A 17,716-nucleotide genomic window follows, 5' to 3' on the forward strand; every position below is an offset into this window, starting at 1 on the left:
AAATCCATGAAATATGTAAAGTTACATAAGGTTACAGAGTTTGTCTACTTATTTTCCTAGGGAATGAAAATAGAGAATAAAAACCTAAAAGTCAGTTTTAACTTATTCTACAAAGGGAATAAGAAATAGATGATGTGTAAGCAAAGGTGCCATGATGGTTAGGAAGAATGCGGAAATATTGCTTGCAAGGACATAATGAGCTACAACACATGTGTTCATATGGACCACTGATTTAATTAACATCAAGTTAGTCATTAATGAGTTTATAGATAATACCCTAAATTTATTTATTAATCAATTGCTTATTAAACTATTGCTACGTTTTAGTCACTATTATAGGTATTACAGATAGAATGGGAAAAAATGAGAGGAAATGTAGTTAGAAGGATAACAGGGAGTGGTGCAAAATTTATCATATAGGAACTTGTAGACAATTGTAAGGACTAGTTTTATTCTGGGTTAAATGAGTAGCCACTGGAAGATTTGAGCAGAAGACAAGTATTTAACTTTTAGGGGAAATGATTGACAACTAAATTGAAAATAAACTATAATAGTAACAAGAGTGCAGACAATAAGAATCATCAGAAAATTATACTAATAATATCAATAAATTGTAACAATAACTCAGATAAGAAATTACAGTGACCTGCACCACATGGAATCAGTAGAATTAAAGAGAAAGAGAAAGACTGATGGTTTACTGACATATTTAATGAGGACTATGAGACAGAAAAGAGTCAAACATGACTCCACGGGTTTGGGCCAACACAGCTGGAAGTATAAAGTTGCCAACATCTTAAATGGATATAAATGTTGGTGGGCTTGAATGGTGAAGATTAAGAATTTAGTTTAGGTTGTACTGATTTTGAAAATATTTTGGACATCGAAGTACAGTATTAAATAGATATATGTACGAGTCTGAAGTTTATAAAACAGATTTAGGCTGGAGATATAAATTTGGAAGTAACCTATAAATACAGTGTTTAAAATCAATATTCTGCTTAGAATCACTTAGGGAGTGAGTGTAGATAGATAAAAGAAGTTTAAGAATTTCAGATAAAAGAGGAAACAAAATGTTTGTGGTGTGCTGGAAAATAGTGAAGAAAACTTTTCCTGCTGAAAGAAGCAATCAATTTTGTAAAGTAATGAGGAAACAGGACAAAGCTGACATTGATGACCTTTATATTAAAAATATTAATTTCTTCAAGTTTCTGACAAAACATTTTTTCCGTCCTTGTTATTGATGTTTTTATGTGATGTTATTTCATCTTCATTTTTGTAATTAATTTAATGAAAGATGAGAGTGGATGCTAACTAATTACCACTGTTCAGAATGTAATAGACTTTTAAATCATTTGTATTGCCAGCTCTCTATCCATAATGTTTAGGGTTAAATTATTGAAAAATGAAGGAGTAGAACATGACAATTATGTAGGATGGGAAAAAAGGCACTGGAGAACAACTTAATATAATTCTTATTAGGATTTTTATCATCTGAGGATATAAACATCTAGAATATTGTACTTTCATATTTACCCATGTCTGAAGCTTAAATTGTTCTTTCGTTGTTTAGCAAATGTTCATCTTCATATGTTATTTGTGTATTTTCTCAAGATAATGCTAAAAGAATATTAGAATAATCCTCAGGACTCTTTGTTGTTTGCTTTTTAATGAAAACTGGTCAAGATAAAATTTAAAAAAATGTTAAACTTTAAATGTTAACATTTTTGATTTCTATGGTTATATTCGGCTTTCCCTCCAAAATCAATGATGTCATCGGTTAACCAAGGGTTAATATACTTTACACATTACTTGTCTCAGAAGACAATAACCCAAATAAATATGATACTCTATATTTACACCTAGTTTTTGAAAACCAACACAATGATCCAAATGTAATCGAAAAGGGAGTAATAAGAAAATAGATTTATAACAAAAGAACATGTAGTTCAGGACTTAATTATATGGGAAGAAACAATACTAGAAGACAAAGAAAATGGTCAGATATTTGTGCTCATACTTAATATCTGCATCAAATAAAAGCTGATATGAATATGTAATATTATTCCCTTAAATCTCACTACTGAGATAAAAATATGTGATTTGATTTTTTAAAATAATGAATAATTTTTGTTTAGTACTAAATTATATTTAAATATAGTAATTATTATTATACAGTGTAGTATTATACATTATAATACATAAATTATATTTGTGTTAAATTATCAGGGTGGTACATACATAATTGCAGTTTTTGCGTTGTTGAAACTTGCACTTTGATGCTGGAATTCATTCTTAAATATGGCTATGTTATACATCACTTTAATATACATTTCTCACTTTATGCTTTTTTGCTAATGACATTACTTGCCGTTTATTTTATATTTATTTTAGACAATGGAAGTGATGTTAGACAAAAAGCAAATTCAAGTGATTTTCTTGTTCGAGTTCAAAATGCATCATAAAGCAGCGGAGACAACTTGCAACATCAACGCCTTTATTTGGCCCAGGAACTCCTAACGAACTACCTTTTCGTCTGACTTATGCATGGTCATATCACTAAATTTCTGTTCAGTGAAATGAGATTAGAAGTGACATGAGCACCTATTGAATCTGTAAAGGAAAGAAACATCTTCCCTTCCAATTTTCCTATTTCCTTCCTGCTAAGTGACATACAGTGCAGTGGTTTTTCAAGAAGTTTTGCAAAGGAGACAAGAGCCTTGAAGATGAGGAGAATAGTGGCGAGTCAATGGAAATTGATAACGGCCAGTTGAGAGCAATCATTGAAGCTGATTCTCTTATAACTACATGAGAAGTTGCTAAAGACCATTCACCTAATAAATTTAAAATATGTTAAACATAATTTTTCTTAATTTACTTCTTAGTTGCAATACTAGAATATTTGGTGGTAAAATGTGCCCCTCAAATACTTATTCATAAAATAAAGTTAAATTCTGTGCTCAGGTAATTATGAACTACATCAATTTCACTTGTAAAATTTATGTAGAAAAAAATGACCATTTTATAAAATACGTTTAGACCGTCCAGTTTTTTTCTAGGAAGTCTACCTTTTCAAGACAAATCCAGTGACCACAGAGAATAATAAATAAGATATTCCCCTCAATAAAGCAACCCCAGAGGCTTTCAAGGAAATTATCCCATTACCAGGACAGGAAATTTTACCATTTGCCCAGAATGATTTGGTAATTGCTGCAGACCAGTGATTTATATGTCTTCCCTATTCATTCTTTTTTTCTGAAATAGTCTTTTAAGTAGATTTACCTTGGTTTTACTTCACCTTGTTTTTGAGTTGAAAAATTAGTATCATTCTTTAAGTTTATAGATCACTGAATTTGACAGAGAAAATTATCATGAACACTGAGCTGGTTTCAATAATTGGATGGGATTTAGTGTTTTCCACGATGGAGAGAGGGTAATATTGCTATGTAGGAAACAGGGTATTCCTAGATATTTGGGTGACCAGAGGGGAGGACTTAAGCAGAGATGTCAGTTTTTTTCCCAATACTATCTCTTTCCTTCCTCCTTGAATAATGAACGCCATGAGGTTTTGTTGGCTATATGGCAATTGAGTTAAAAACTGCATCTCCCAGTCCCTTTTTGTTTGACTTATGCATAGCCATGTTACTAAATTTCTGTTCAATGAAATGAGGTTAGAAGTGATATGGGCACCTATTGAGTCTGTATAGGGAAGAAACGTCTTCCCTTTCAATTTCCCTCTTTCCTCCCTGCTAAATGAAACGCAGGGTGAGATGCTGGATCAAGCAAAATAGAGGCAATTCAAAAGCCAGATTTGAAGATGATAAAGAAAGAAGAGGAGCCTGTATTTTGAACATCCCAAAGCTGTCATAACTATCCTGGAATACCTATACTCAATCTATTATGTGGAAGAAATCTCAATTCTCTTGTTTAAATCACCATGATTTTTAAATTTTGTTTTAGAAATAAAACTTGTTTTACCCCCAACTGATACAACCTGCTAAGGTTGTTTAAAGATTAAAAGATCGGCCTGGCGCGGTGGCTCACGTCTGTAATCCCAGCACTTTGGGAGAACGAGGCGGGAGGATCACGAGGTCAGAAGATCGAGACCATCCTGGCTAACGCGGTGAAACCCCGTCTCTACCAAAAATACGAAAAATTAGCTGGGTGTGGTGGCGGACGCCTGTAGTCCCAGCTACGTGGGAGGCTGAGGCAGGAGAATGGCGTGAACCCGGTAGGCGGAGCTTGCAGTGAGCCGAGATTGTGCCACTGCACTCCAGTGAGCCACGATTTTGCCACTGCACTCCAGAGTGAAACTCCGTCTCAAAAAAAAAAAAAAAAAAAAGAGAGAGAGAGAGAGAAAAAGATTACAAGATCATACAGACCTCTAAGAACAGTATCAAACAAAAAATAGATTCTCAGTAAAATATTATTTTATGTGTACTTGTAACCCAGAGATAAATGAAACACAGACACTATTTAATGGAAGTTCAGAGATAATGAGACAGAAAGAGTAAATATATTATTCTATTATCATTTGCTTTGCAGTATGGTGTTCCAAATGAGTAGAGTTTATAGGTTAAATATTTCATTTTTTCCAGTAATAACATATTCATTCACATATTCACATATTTCATTAAGGAAACTGTCATTCCATTATTTATTTCATATTCTACATTCCCCAAAACAAGGAAAAATATTAATTGAATATTATCAACAAAAAGCAAGAGATAAGGGTATAACTTCCCAACAGGCTCTCCGTGCCCACTGCCCAGACGGCCAAATGATCAAGACAGGATAATTGCAATAGAGAAAGAGTTTAATTCATGTGGAACCAGATGTGTAGGAGACTGGAGTTTTATTACTACCCAAATCAGTCTCTGAAAATTTGAGGATCAGGGTTTTTAAGGATATTTGCTGGGTAGGATAATTTGTCAAGTCAGAAGTAAGATCATATGGAGTGGAAGCGGATTTTACTTTCTGCCTTGTGTTGCTGGGTGGAATCACAGAACTGACTGAATCAGATTGCTGGTCTGAGTGGTGTCCACTGGTGCATCAGAAGGCATGGTCTGCACAATAACTCAAGCACTGATCTTATGTTTTACAGGAGTGATGCTATCCCCAGGAGCAGGTTCAGAATCATGCAGCCTACAGCTGCATGACTCCTAAATCATAATTTCTAGTCTTGTAGCTAATTTGTTAGTCCTACAAAGGCAGACTTGTCTCCAAGAAGGGGGCTTATTGCAAGAGAAGGATATCATCTTTGTTTCAAAGTGAAACTTTAAATTTCTTCTAAAGCTACTTTGTTCTACACCCAGGAATGAACAAGGACAGCTTGTAAGTTGAAGGAAGATGGAGTCAATTAGGTCAGATCACTTTCACTGTAAGAATTTTCTCAGTTATATTTTTTTTGCAAAGACAGTTTTAAAGGTGTTACCAATATTTTAATTCCCCTCCCTTCATTTAAATGTAGGATACTTTCATAGTCTGGGCATTTTTCTTTTAAAGATTCAAAACTTGGCTGCATTAGTTATGTTTTCTTCCATCATTATTAAATGTTTTTAAATGTGGGAAATCATGAGGCTATATTAGATCTACACAGCAGTGGAATAAACAGGGTGCAGATGCCAGTAACACTACATCTTGTTACTTTACCCTTGTATTTTTATACCCACAATGTGCAGATGTACAGATGTGCACACACATATGTCCACACCCACTCACGTATATTCTTAATCCAGAAGAAATAAGATAGCACTTACACAATACTAACATAGGACATTATTGTTAACTATGTTTGCTATGTTCACAGTTTACATTATGGTTTACTCCTTCTGTTGTACAGTTCTACAGGTTTTTGAAAATGCATAATGTCATGTATGCACTCTTATAGTATCATATAGAATACTTACATGGCCCCAAAATGCACTGTTTATCTTTCTCTTTCAAGTTCCCATGAACTTCTGGAAACTAGCGATCTCTTCACTAACTGCATAGTCTTATCTTTTCCAGAACATCATATAATTAGAATTATACAAAATATAGCATTTTCAGACTCATTTCTTTCACTTAGCAATATACATTTAAGGTCCCTCCTGTCTTTTCATGGCTTGATAGCTTTCTTTCAACTTCTTTTTATTATTATTATTTTTTTCCTACTCCAGTTGGAGGAGAAGAAATGTTTGTTTTTTTTTTTTTTCAAATCACCATATATTTTATTATTAATATGTGGATATCTCACAGTTTCCTTATTCATTCACCGATTGGAAGGCATCATGTTTGCCTGCAGGAATATTTACAAGAACTGAACATAGGTTAAGTTTGAATTTGGAGTAAAGTCCAAATTCCTTTCCTTGTTTTACATGGTCTACAGAATTCGATGTCTGTAAACTTCTTCAACCTTAATTCATGCTACTCTCTGTTTCTTGCTCATTACTCACCAGTATCTGAGGATTCACACTGATCTCCTTAGTGCCTCAGAGCATCTGACCAACTCGTTCTCTCCTGGGAACGTGGCTCCTGGACTCTTGACTCATGGCTGAGTCTTTGTCATTTTTTTTGAGCTTCAGTATAGACACCACCTCCTCTGAGAAGTTTTCTCAGAAAGACTTGTTCTCTCATTATCTATTGCAGCACTTTCTGCTTTCCTGAAATGCCACTTACTTTATATTGCACTTATTCATTTTAATATTTATGTATTAATGTATTTATTCTGTATTTTTTTACATTTTTCTGGAATAGACAGAAATTCCCAGAGGGCAAAAGTTTAGCTATTAGGTTAACAACTATATACTCAACACTTAGCATGGAAGCTCAATAAAGATTTGTTAAATGTAATGAACATTATTTTAATGTTGCCTAAGGGTACTACACACACACACACACATGCTTATTTTCCCTTAGGACTTGATGTGTAATTTTTATCAGCTCATTAGTAATAGCTCAACTCTCCTAAAGAATCAAAAAATTTACTTGTAGAAATCAAAATGTGTCTAGATTTTTTGCTGACCAGCACAAATAAGGGGAGGGAAGCTGTATTATTTTGGAGTTTTATTTTGTTTTATTATGCAGAGACTATATTCAAAATACTCAATAAACATAAGTATAGAGAATAAGCAATAAAGAATTTCTTCACATTTTTCCATAAACTTACACATTCTTCTTTAATGAATTTTTTATAACAGTATATCTTAGAATTCTGTTTGTTCATATCAATATTCTAAATTTTAAATTAAAATGTACTCATCTGAGCCACAAACAAAATTAATAAGACCTTTTCATGTGTTCTCTAGGAGAAAAAAATCAATAATATTCACTAGAAAATTCTGATTTGCAGACTAATGCATGCTTACCCTTTCTTCACCATTTCACACATACTAATGCTACATAATTGTAAAAATTAAGATAAATTAATATAGATAAATTTAATACACTATAATGAAATGTTTTGGTGGAAACATTACTAATTATTTGAGGCCACAAAGAAGTAAGAAAGCAGTTCTCGGCAGGATATAAAGTGGGTCTTCATAGAGAAGATATTTGAAACATTAAGGCTTGACATGTAAAAAGAAGTTAATGTGGATAAGAAAGTGGGATGTGGAATTTAGTATAAATCTTTAATATGCTGTGAGTAAAATAAAACAGATCATTTAGTATGGCAATGGAGAATAAAAAACCTTCAGACAGCAGGAACAGGTCCGTATAATTCAGCTTAGTCCATTTACATTAATTTCTTTTTGAGAATCATTCACATATTGGAGTTATTCACTGTTTTACTGACTTCTCAATGAACATAAACTCAATCCTCATTAGTTAGTTTATACTCAGGAAGGGGTGTAAATAAACTATCATAGAATATATGTAGGTCAGAATTAAAAGGAATATGGGAAAAAGCTGTGTGAGGATAGGAAACAAGGTGGGTTTTGAGGGTGAAATTTTAACGGAATGCAAAGAATCCTAAAATTAGAAGGGCACTTTAGTAAGAATCTGAAGAAAGGGGTGAGAGAAAAGTATGTCTATTAGACTTGTGGATATGGGTCACTGTCATCTACTTCCAGAACCTAAGAATAAGTGGACACAACATAATTAGCAGTCAATAAATTGTGTTGACATATAGAGGAATACTTTATTGTAGAGTAAACTGATAAAAGATTTATTGAGAAGTATCACAAAAGATACTGGAAATGTGTGAGCTGAGTTTGAGGAAACCTTTATTTCTGTTAAAAAAAACACCCATTCTGTATCCTAGCACTGTTGGAGGCCAAGGTGAGGTGGATCCACGAGTAGGAGATCGAGGACTATCCGTAACACGGTGAAGACGCAGTCCTCATACTAAAAATACAAAAAATTAGCCACGTATGGCAGTGGGCGCCTGTAGGTCCCAGCTACTCGGAGGCTGAGGCAGGAAGATGCGAACGTCGGGAGGCGGAGCTTGCAGTGGAGCTGAGATTGCACATGCACTTCAGCTGGCAACAGAGCCAGTCCATCCAAAAAAAAAAAAAAAATTCATGCCATAGGCAATAGGATTTAAAGTCCATGAATACTTTGATATTATATTTTAGACTTATTAATAATGTTATCAAATCATATTTGCTTTTGGGAAAATTATATTGAAAAGTGGTAAGGTGAATAGAGACAATTTTCAGAGAGTCCAGTTAAAAGAAGACAATGACAAACCCTGTGATATCTCATACTGGGGCGGAGTTGAGCTAGAGAAGTTATGATGGTTCAAACATGCTTTTTAAATGAGGTACAAATAAGATTTACTCAAAAAATCAATGGATAGTGAAACATAGTGAGGTTATTAACAATGTTCAAGTTTCTCACTTGGTGGCTGTGATAGATGGTAATTCAAATCACTTACATAATTGATTAGAGTATGAGCAATTAAGCTTGGTAAGACAAAAACACTGAATTCATTTTGCATTTGCTGAGCATGCTGTGACTTGAGTTACAGATAGAGCTATTTGATTTTATTATATTATAGATATTAAATGAAATGCTATAAAGACAAATAGAAGGCTAATTATTTGTGTTTAGAAGTGAAGAAGTTTAGGGGAAGCAATAACAGGAAAGTAACATTTGAGGCAAATCATGAGACATGAGATAGCATTATCCAGTGACAAGAAAAGATTAGAAGTCATTCTGAGCAAGGAGAAAACCCTAATTTCATAAAACACTGAAAGTATATTATTGAACAGGGAGGAGGTAATGTATTAATATTATGGTTATTGTTATTTATATGGGGAATATAAACAACCAGACAAACTTAAGTTGTGCATGGAAGTCGGTTTCTCACATTAATTTTTCACATGAACCATTCTTTGCTTTTATTCTTCAGGTAGTTTACCAGCTTATATTTAAAGTCCTTAGGAGAAGATTTGTTTCTGCAAAACATAGGGATGATTCAGAAAGCTTTAAAAGACTGTTGGATTTGACTATTATGAAACAGTCTATCACCATAGTCAGTTAAGTGTTTGAAGAATATTTTGTTTATGATAGAGTGTTTGTGATATTGCTTGTCACTTTCCATTACCTTTTGATCAACATGATAACAGGAATGGCACTGCTAGGAGCAACTGACTTTGACATTGTGAAGGTGTTTAATAGAGTTCAGTTATGGCTATAAGTTTCATACACTAGCCATCTGACTTCTACTATAACCAATTATTATAACTCTGCAAGACAGTTAAATTGAGTGACCTCTAGGGCTACATGCTTGAAATAACATTTTAGTAAATCTATATAATATATAGTTGATAAATCCCAAATTCAGCTCATGGAAGTATCACTTAAATGAACTTGGCAAATAGCCTATTTAATAATGTGACTGATGCCTGTGCAAAATACAATATATGTTTATGCTCCAGTGGATCAGACAGAACTCAAGAAGACTCAAAATCTAAGAAAAACATTTGCCTTCCTTATTGCCTTTATCACACATTTTTAATTCACTTTAGACAACTCAAATGTTACTATTTACATACATTTATATGTACATTAAGAGATATTAATAATAAATTTAGGAAGTAAAATTTTGGTTATTGCTATAGCTTCTTTAAAATGTTCAATGTTTGGCCTCAGAATGCCATAAGAGCCAATCTGGCATTAACTAAGCAATTGCTCAAGTGTCCATTTAATGCACGTTGTAATCAACCTAAGTTTTATATGTATATCCAGAACTCAAAAAATATAATTTGACAAATGCATCTTCTCAAGGTATTATGACTGCATTAATAAGGGTATGACTAAAGTATATGACAAATATGACTAACACTGAACTCTGACCAGCATAATGGCCATTTTCTTTTGTATTTACAACTCATTTACTGCTATGTTTCCCCACTATGAGTCTGTTTTCACATGCTGAAATTTCATATTGAAACCAATATCAATTTACCAGTTGTAGGTATGAGTGCTTAATTACTAGGGATTGATTTGTACATCATCATTCTAATGAACCACAATTTCTCAGCCTTGGGGACAGATTAGATGTCATTTTTTACAAAGGAGTTTTCTGTCTCCTTTATATAATGTGCTTTTTCCCCCAAATATTAATCTCCAAGTAGAAGCAATCAACATGAGCTACAATAATAACATTTCTCAGAAAGATATTGTTAGTGGAAAGTTATGCACAATCCGACTCTATAATGCCCTAGGTGTCTGGACTTCTTATATGTAAAATATCAGTACTCGGAAACCAATAATTAGATTCCTGTTAAACAGTCTATAAGAATTTAAATAACAATAATAAATGATGTATTATATTGCAAGGACTAAGTGAGTTTAGTGCATACCACATAAGAACTGACACATACAAAGGTATTAATAAGTGTTATCTAATAATGGTAGTAGTAGTAATAGTAGTTCTATCATGATCATTACTACTACTATTATTACTTTATTTTGTGTCCCACAAAAGAGGGATCTCCATTCATTTTATTATCATTGCTTCAGTTGGAATGAAAATGGAGATTAGTTTTGTAGAGTGATATATGGAAAGAAGAAAATAAACGCTTGCTTACTATAATCTAAATATACTTTTCTTCCTTTACTTATTCTATACAATTTCTGAGAAGAAAATAGAATCAAAGGTTGTCTGGGCTATGTTTATCCAGAAATGTTTAAATGTTCTTCTTACATATTTCTGCAGCCCTCAAAATTCATTGTTCAATTTTATTTTTTATTTTAGTTCTGCACTATTATATCAACATAAAACTGTCACTATTAAGTTCAAATAATAATAAAATAATTGTTGTATCATAAGCAAATAGTTATAACCAGTGTCCTTTACAAATTTTAATATCTCATTTGGTGCATTTTCCAGATCTTTAATAAAGTTATATAATAATATGACTAAAACACTGACCACTGATGAGAATAGCCACTTTCTTCTGTAAGTATTTACAACTTATTGCCTGCTATTTTTGCCATTTGTCTCTTTTATACACTAAAACTCTTTAAATTGAAACCAAACTAAATTATTTTATGGTAATTTTATTAGACATTCCACCGTCTTTTAGCTAAGAAACAAACAAAATGTATGTAACTCTATTTTATAATTCTGCAGTTTTCAGTTTCTTTCACTTTTATTACTTGTTTCTATGTTGTGACAAACACATAGCCTGTGTTTAAATCAGAATATAAACGCCTATAAAAATTACCATACTATATATAGCATTTGTTATCATTTACAGATTTTCCATGGACAAATGTGTTTTCTTTAATTTCAGATAGAGTTCAGCATATGCATAATTTGTATACTGTTTCTTTCCATGTATCTGTTTTCTCCCTGTCCTTCATTCATTTATTAATATCTGACCACCATCTTACTTATTTCAGTTTATTCTAAAATGTCACATGTGACTAGTACTCATTTATTGGATATATTCAAATACACCTGCTCTACAACTGCCTAATGAAGACTTTTTATCTTGGTTCTGATGTGAATAGTGAAAAGAAATGCAAATGTTTACATGTAAGGTATTGGGTGACACTATTTTTCTTACATCTTTACTTATTGCTTGCTGTCCTGGCCATTTAAAAATTATTACTATTCAGTTGAAATATTAATGTTGAGGTTGGGAGTGCCTCTTAGGACAGTCAAATTTAGTACACAGCTAGCAAGACACATCGCCTAAAACTAGGTGATTATCTCATGGTTTTCACATTGCTGTTGTGGCTATGTGTGGTCTTCGATAATGGAAGTAATTATGATATATAATATGACAAGACAATGACAAGTTTAAAGAACACATCATTTTAGTTTTTCTCTAAGTGTATGTATGTATTGATTTTATTGTACATATTTAAGATGTATAACATGTTTTGATATAAGTACACATAGTAAAATTACTTCACTCAAGGAAATTAGTAATTTTTTTACCTTGCATTAGTTACCTTTTATTTTGTAGTGGAAACACCTGAGATCTACTTTCTTAGAAAATTCAAGTACACAGTACATAATTAACTATAGTCATCACATTTGATCTCTAGACTTATTTGTCCTATGTAATTACAGGTTTGTTCCCTTCAAACGACATAGCCCCATTTTCTCCCCTTGTGCATAAATGGTAATCACCATTCTACACTCTCTCTGTTTATACATATTTGACTTTAAGATTCCACCTAGTAAGATTATGGAGTATTTTTCTATTTGTGGCTGGCTTGTTTCATTTAACATAATGTCTTTTACATTAATTCATTTGTCTTAAATGATAAGAGTATTTCCTTTTTAAAGACTCAATAATATTCCATTTTATAGATATATATGTATACATACAGAAATATATGTGTATACATATAGAGAGAAATAACTATATATAGATAAATATGTATATCTATAGAAAAATATGTATGTATGTTTATAGGTATATATATCAAAATTTATTAATTTATTTTTCTATTGACATGTAGTTTGTTTTCACATCTTGGCTATTATTAACAATGCTTCAGTGAAAGGAAGTGGAGCTGTCTATGAAATGATTTCATTTCCTTTGGATATATAGTGAGCAGAGAGATTACTAGATCACATGGTAGTTATATATTTGATTTTTCAAGAACTTTCATGCTGTTTTTCATAAGGACTGTACCAATTTACACTTACAACAATAGTGCACAAGTGTTTCCATTTCTCCACATCCTTACCATCACTTGTCATCTCTTGTCTTTTTGATAATAGCTATCCTAATAGGAGAGAGGTGGTATCTCATTTAGGTTTTACTGCCTTTCCATTGTGTTGTTCCTTTCGTTATGCAGATATTTTTGAGGTGAACCCACTTGTTTATTCTTTTTTGTTGTTGTTGTTTTAGCTTTTGGAAAAACATCAAAAAACAATGCTATTGCCAATAGCAAGAATATTTTTTTCCATGTTTTCTTTTAGGAGCTTTAGGACTTCATGTCTTACATCTAGGTCCCTAATCTATTTTGAGTTGATTTTTGTGTATCACGTAACATTGTACCAGCTTCATTCTTTTGCAAGCATATATCCAATATTACCAGCACGATTCATTGAAGGGAGTATTTTTTCTCTTTTGTGGTTTCTTAGTCAAAAATTAGTTGACCATATACTCAAACTGAATTCAAAAACACATCACAAATATTATATACCATGGACAAGTGGGGTTAATCCCTGAGATGCAAAGTTGCTATACATTTTCAAATTAATCAAGGAATCAATTATTCAGTGCAATCCTATCAAAATTCCAATGGCATTAACAGAATAAAAAAATTTAATGATCATCTCAATAGAATGAGAAAAGGTATTTGACAAAGTTCACTTTTTTATGTTAAGAACTGTCAACAAAATAGGTATGGAAAAATTTTCCTCTGCATAATAAAAGTCATTGGTGAAAACCATAATAAAAGAGGAAAAATGAAAGCTATTTATCTAATATCTGGTATAACACTAAGATGCTAGTCTCAACACTCTATTCAATATAGTACTGAAAGTACTAGCAAGAACAATCAGATGAGAAAAAATAAAGACATCCAACCTGGAAACGAAAAAGTAGAATTATCCTTGTTTGCAGATTACTTGATCCTACATTTAGAAAACCATGAAGTCTTGAAAAAAAAAAAAAACCTATTAGAAGTAATACATTGAACTGAAACCAGTGGGATACAAAATCAATGTACAAAATAAGTTACATTTATTTTCTTTTTTATTATATGTTCAGGGGTACATGTTAAAGTTGGTTACGTAAGTAAACTCGTGTGACAGGGGTTTGCTGCACAGATTATTTCATAACCTGGGTATTAAGCTCAGTATCCAATATTTATCTTTCTTGCTCCTCTCCCTTCTCCCACCCTCCACCCTTAAGTAGAGCTCAGTGTCTGTTACTCCCTTCTTTGTGTTCACGAGTTCTCATCATTTAGCATCCACTTATAAATGAGAACAAAAGGTATCTGTTTTTCTGTTGTTGCATTAGTTTCTTAAGAATAATAGCCTCCAGCTCCACACATGTTCCCTCATTTCTTTACTGAAAAAGGAATTTAAAAAATAACCTATTTACAACAGCATTAAAAAGAATAAAATATATAGAAATAAGTTTCACTAAGAAGTGATAAATTTATATACTGAAAACTGTAAAATGTTGATTGAAGAAATTGAAAATGGCACAAATAAATGGAAAGAAATCCTGTGTTCATGGATTGGAAGAATTGATGTTAAAATGTTCATTCTACCCAAAGTATAAAGTACAGATTTAGTGCAATCTCTATCAAAATTCCAACAGCATTTTTCACAGAAGAAAAAACTAAATTATAAAATTTTCCTGGAATCACAAAGGACCCTGAATAGACAAGGTAGTGTTGAGAAGGAAAACCAAAGATGGAGACATCACATTTCCTGATTTCAGAAGACGTTACAAAACTATAATTATCAAAACAGTACAGTACTTGCATAAAACAGACAAAAGTCCAGTGGAACAGAATACAGAGCCAGAAATAAATTTGATTTTAATAGAGATTTTTAAAACTCCATTTAGTAGAGAGTCTTGGGCATCACAGTACTGGTCACAGAATGGGATACAAATATTCACCGCTTCCAAATTGTGTTCAACTCAGCCAAAAGTATGATGACATGATGAATTCTGTTTTATTATATAAATAAAGGTGTATTTTGAATTTTAAACGAATAAGCCACATTCTCGTTTATAAGAAGAGAAAAAACGTTCATATCCCAGGACATGAGAGATGAGTAGTAAACATCACAGATCTTCACAGCTGGGCAATTGAGCTGAAAAGTTAAAGGCCTGAAAAACATTTTTTCCCCCTATCCTACAAATAGAATTTTCTTTACCAGAAAAGGAAAGATGAAATGTGACAATTTAGATTTTTCATTATTGAAAAAAGAAAATTAGAAGCTGTAAAAAATAAGAGAGAATACATAATTTATATCCATTTCCAGACCCAAATCCACACTTTCAAGCCATTCAAATACAGACTAGGCATAAAATACACAAGGAACCATCTATTACTTTCCCTCTAGAAATATTAAACACAGAGATGCTTTACCAATTAAAGTTGTCTGAAGTGAATTTTCTTGCTATTAATCAATATCAATATAAAGATGGTTCGAAGGATAATGCCAATTTTTATATTCAAGCTTCTCTCAAGCAATTTAAAATCTTACTAAATAATCACCTTCAAGATCATTCTACTACTATGCTCATTTTCTTTCCATGGAAACTATAAAAGGAAGATAGGGCAGCAAGACACTCTCCCCTTCCACTTCATAACAAAACTGAAAGTAAATAAAATAATGTTTCTCTCACAGAATGAGCATGTTGGGTAATTATGACTTGAATATTTCTAAGTTTGTAATTATAGAATTAAATAAAACTAGCAAATAGATGTCTTTGTGTTTATTTCAAAAAAAAGATTTTCCCCAAACACAAAATTTCTTTTGTAACACTGAGCATAGTATTTATAAATAAAGCTAACATGTATTAAAGTAAGAAATTCATTATTACATTGTCCATATAATCAAAACTTCAACTTTGATACTGACCATCTGAAATAAAACATGTGAAGCATATGCTGGGCTATATAAAATTGTATGTAGAGAACAATGGAACTATGAGATCAGCACTCATTGAAATACCCAAATTACTCAATCCAGGTGCTATAATAATTAGAACATGAGTTTTTTAACCTTCAGGCTTTAGTGTGAATAATACATACTGAGTGAAAATATGTTTATTGTTTATACTATGAGTTTAATCAGGCAAAGAAAAGACATTTAGTTACCATTTCAGTCTCCACGATTAGGCATTGTGATTTTTAAGACAATAAGAAATTCACTCAAATGAGTTAAAATTTTGGGGGACATAGAGAAAAGAGGGCCGTCTTTCACCAATTAAAACATCTTTGTTTCCAAATAGGCTTATAGAATAGTGCCAGAAGTACTAATTGATTAATTAATTATGTGATTTTTGCTTTGAGAAATTTCTGTTTCTCAAGTGATTACTTTTCCAGTACACTGTTAGCTTCTCTATGTCTCCAAAACACCTAGCCCTATTTGTCAAAACAATATAAATTTAATCAGTCATTTATATGATTGATCTGTGTTCAATTAATTTAGATAACTTAAAGAAAATTGTTGTTAGCCTGACTACACAAAAGGTACAATTTGCTTTTCTGGTGTCATAATTAAAACTACTTAGTTTTATCATCAACCATGTAGTGTATGTATGTATGTATGTATGTATGTATGTATGTATTTAGGGTCAGAGTCTCACTCTGTCTTCCAGGCTGGAGTGCAGCGGCACAACTGCACTTGTGGCTAACTGTAACCTCCACCTCCCAGATTCAAGCAATCCTCCCACTTCAAGTGATCTTCCCACCTCAGTCCCTAGAGTAGTTGGAGTAGCTGGGATTACAGGTGCAGGCCACCACACCCAGCTTATTTTTGTATTTTTAGTAGGGAAGGACTTTCACCGTGTTGGTCAGGCTAGTCTCAAACTTCTGACCTCAAGTGATCCAACCACCTCAGCCTCCCAAAGTACTGGGATTACAGGCATGAGTCACCGTGCCCAGTCCCATGTAGGTTATATTTTAAAAGCAGTGAAACAAATAGGGGATTTCATTGTTGTTTAAATGTTTCTGTATAGAATGATATAATGGAGGAAAAGAGATATGCTTATCTTCAAAATATTTTCAAATGTCTTATTTGTATTTAAAATAAAGATCAATTGGCTTGAGGAAAAATTAACATGAGAAAAAATTTACAAAATTTCCTGTATAACATTTGGCTGTTGCTTTTGTGATCCATTTAATTAAAGACTTTAGGAAATCTGTGGGAAGCAACAGATTTTAGACTTCTCTGCAGAGGTTATTGTATATCTGAGCTCAGTGCTTGAACAATTACCTCACATGCTATTAAGTTATTTAGAAAAATACATGTAATGTTGTGACAGACAATCATCAAGAGAACAATCTCCACTAAGTATCAGACACAGACTATTAACCTATCAATATAAATGTAAAACATGAATATAAAATATAAATACATATATAATATAAACAAAATATAAAATAAAGCATTCAATATACTTTATCTCCATAACCCAAGTAGAGTTTAAATGTTTTAGTCTTTATAAATCTCATTCTAATGTCTTATTGGGACTAGTTTTCATGTACCTCATAAGAAAATTAAAAGCCACTCATTTAAGAGATCCATGAATAGTTCAAAGTGAATTATGTCCCACAATATGAA

This window comes from Rhinopithecus bieti, unplaced genomic scaffold (genome assembly GCF_001698545.2).
Source record: "Rhinopithecus bieti isolate Rb0 unplaced genomic scaffold, ASM169854v2 scaffold_18921, whole genome shotgun sequence".
Lineage (NCBI taxonomy): Eukaryota > Metazoa > Chordata > Mammalia > Primates > Cercopithecidae > Rhinopithecus > Rhinopithecus bieti.